The following is a 4,055-nucleotide window of genomic DNA, read 5'->3' on the forward strand; positions in this document are numbered from 1 at the left end:
CTACAGGCAGTCCGGCTCTGATGCCAACGCTGTCAGGACCCCGACTCGATGTCACATCGATCTAGCTGGTAACACCTCATATCACTTTGCGGCCTCACGCACGGTATCCCCACGGGTGTCGTCTTACCTTTTCCCGGGACCGTTTGCGCCTTTTGGCTCACGTATATGATAGTGTCGCTAGCATCCATATGATAAGGAGCCCGGGCTGACATGACTAGTCGTAAACCCAAAGTGGCACAGACTTACAGGGACAGGCATCCATGACCCAGCTTCGAACGTGTCGGTCATCAGCAAGTGGGTCCGGGCTGTAGCACTGGGCTAGCAGGACTCCGGTAAACCGGGCTGTAGCGGGCTAACAGGACTCCGGTACTCAAAGCGTGACATTTCCCCGAAGGGACAGACACAGGAACGAAGAAGGACACATGCCGGCCAGCCTAAGTGTTCCAGAGCAGTAGCAAGCTACCATGGCTCAGCGGTAACACTAGGAGACATTTCCCGGTAAGAGAGGCTACTAAAGATAAACAACTAGATAGTCAGATCCCACACATACCAAGCATTTCAATCATACACACAATATGCTCGATATGCGCAAATACAACGAAGCATCACAACATGACTCTACGACACAAGTACTTTATTTAAGGCTCAGGGAGCCATACATATCATACACAAAGGTACGGGTCTCACGACCCAACATACAAGTCATACAGTCATACAAACCAGCAGCGGAAGTAACTTGTCTGAGTACAGACAACTAGTAAAATAAAAGAGGCTTGGAAAGCCTAGCTATACTACGTGGTCCTTCACAAGCTCAGGGTCACCACCTGGGTCTTTAGCCTACTCGTTGATGTCAACGTCTACATAGAACCCATCAGAAGGGGTTGCAGCGTCTTCTGTAAAAATGTAGATTATAGCAACATGAGTACAAAGGTACTCAGCAAGACTTACATCAGATCCTACATACATGCATAGTATCAAGAAGGGTTGGTGGAGTTATTGCAGCAAGCCAGCTCTGACTCTTGGCTAGGCTATCCTACGATACTCCAACTTGAAATGGTTTTGCGCACACGAGTCCACTACTCACCACTTCAATACACTACCGAGGATCCACCTCCGTCTTCCTACGGAAGAGCCATCCTCGGCACTCACACTTATCTTGAGGCTTTTAGTAGTTTCCATTTACTTGTCTATGAACTGTATAGGCAACCAAGTAGTCCTTTACCGCGGACGCGGCTATTCGAATAGATCATGTTAACCCTGCAGGGGTGTACTTCTTCATACATGTTTCCACCACTTAGCGTCTGCACACGACATGTGCTCGGCAGACTTCAAGCGAAAGCCGACGTGGGTGTAGACCACGACCTACCTAAACACTTAAGCCTCTAGTCCAGGTTTATCGCCTATTCAGGTTCCATCCGCAGGGAGTCCGGCCGAGGTTTCCCATACGGCCCCGAACGATGTGAACAGGGTTCCCGAGATACCTAACGGGTATTCGGTACACCGTGCCACGTACCTACCGCATCACAGCCCACCCCTACGGTCAGCGCTGTCCACGGCCTCCAGTAGGCTACAAACACCAGAAACTACTTGCAACTCCTGGACAGAGAGCTAGGGTGAATAAGAAGTCGAGCGGGGTCATATTTCAGGGCCCAATGCATGGTAGTAGCTGTATCTTAAATCACATATACAGATCTCAGTGCTTAAGGTCGGCTTCAATGAAACAACCCACCATGTACTCCTACATGGCCTCTCATCGATACCTTTACCAAATCGTGTTCACCACACCATTCTCATTACCGACATAATCATTTCACTCTAGCCCATCACCCAGATGAACCAGACCTGACACGACTCTAAGCATAGCAGGCATAGCAAGGTAGGAACAACACATACATAGGGCTCAATCAACTCCTACACATGCTAGTGGGTTTCATCTAGTTACTGTGGCAATGACAGGTCATGCAGAGGAAATGGGTTCAACTACCGTAGCACACAGTAGTTTGAATCGCGTTGTCTTAATGCAGTAAAAAAGAGCAGGAGCGAGAACATGGGATTGTATCGATATGATCAAATGGTTGGTTGCTTGCCTGATGGTTCGATGCACTGATACGGTTCTTCGTTAGGGTAATCACGGTACTCCTCGGAGGCAGAACCTGTCGCAAAGGACATCGATACACAAGCATCACCAAACAATGTGCAACAATATGATGCATGCATAAAACATGGCAATATGAGTGTGTTGGGCTAATGCAACTAAAACCAGAAGGATTTGAGCAAATTTGAATCAAGGATTCAAATTTCAAATTCAGATATGGCCTTTTAAAGTGCTTTTCCTTGTTCTGCTTGAAACATCAATTTAACTTGTTTGATCATGCATGAAAATAGTACAGATGGATAGATTGGATTTTTCTGATCATTTTTCATATATAATTTGTCCAATTTGGAGTTACAGAATAAAAGTTATGAATTTTTGAAGTTTAAATAATATTCTGGAATTTCCCGATTTAAATTAAATCCAGAAATTATAATTATTGCGTCAGCCTGACGTCAGTGTGACGTCAGTGGTCAACTGAACATGTCTGGGTCAAACCTGACAGTGGGTCCCGCATGTCAGGGTGATTATTTTAATTAAGATTTAATTAAAACTAATCCTGTATAATTAGCAGGGCTGGGCCCCACCTGTCATTGACTCAGGGGAGTCAACCAGGGCCCACCCGGGGTCAAAGTCAAAACCAGCGACGCCGGCGGTTAGCCGCCGGCGAGCCAGACGCGGCGGCGGGAGTGGTTTTGGCCATTTCGGCCACCAAAGGGGCCGCGGAGACCACCGGAGTGGAGCTGAGGACAAACCGCAGCTCTTGGCGGAGTCCGTTGGGGTCGGGGTGGCCGGAGTCGACGGCGGCGAGCTCGGCTGCGGCCGCCGGGGTTCGGTCGTGCACGGGAACAGGGTTGGAGCTCGAAGTCGAGCGAAGCGAGGCGTTAGGGATGCTCTACGGGGTCTTGCGAACTCGTTGGACTCGCCGGGGTGACCAAATGGTCACCGGAGTGCGTCGACGGCGAGCTCGGCGACGGCGGAGGTTCGGCCGTGGTGGGGAGGAGGCTACGGTGGGGGAACGAGGGGGAGGAGAGGGGGAAACGGTGGCGTAGCTTCTGAGCTAGTCGGGGGAGCGAGGGGTGGCCGGAGATGGCTGCTACGGCGAACGGCGGCGACGGTGGTGTTCGGCCGTGTGAGAGAGAGCGAGGAAGAGGAGGGAAGAGCCGGGAGAGAGTGAGAGAGAGCAGGGGGGATCGGGACGGCCTGCGGAGTCGTCCACGCGGCCAGGAGCTCGTCGGCAAGCAGGAGGTGGCCGCGCGGCCGTGCGCGTGCGAGCACGCAGCAGCTTCGGGGCGAGGGGAGGAAGACGACGGAGGGCTGCAGTGGTGGGCTGGGCCGGCTGCTGGCTGGGCCGGCCAGCTGGCTGGGCCGCACAGTGGAGGAGCCCAGGTAAGCTCCTCCTGTTATATATTTTTCTGTTTTCTAATTTCTGACATTTGTTTTGATTTAAAAAATATATTAAATCATTTATTTAACTTATGCCAATTTTTGCAGGAGCTATATATATTATTCCAGAGCTCTTTTATAAATGGCAAAATATTTGGGCATATATTAATATATATATAATTAATATATTTCCAATGCAAATACTTATGCATTAATTCCAAATGCCCAAAATAAATGTCCATGAGCCACTAAAAATATTGGTTTGATTTTTATCTCTGTCCAATATTTTCAGAGAGCAACATGAGCATTTTCTTGGATCCTTTTGGAGAAATTTTATTTGGGTCATTTTCAAAATGATTCTGAGGGTTTCACAGATCCCCATTTCAAGTTTCTGATGAAGGAGTAAACATGATGCAACACCTCTAATGCATGGCTAACTAGGATGTGACAGGTAAGCAGTATGACTTTTATCGCCCACAACTCACTTGTGTTCTACTCGTGCATATAACATGTACGCATAAAACCCGGCTCGGATGCCACTGTTGGAGAACGTAGTAATTTCAAAAAAATTCCTACG

The sequence above is a fragment of the Triticum aestivum genome, chromosome 2B (genome assembly GCF_018294505.1).
Source record: "Triticum aestivum cultivar Chinese Spring chromosome 2B, IWGSC CS RefSeq v2.1, whole genome shotgun sequence".
In the NCBI taxonomy this organism is placed as follows: domain Eukaryota; kingdom Viridiplantae; phylum Streptophyta; class Magnoliopsida; order Poales; family Poaceae; genus Triticum; species Triticum aestivum.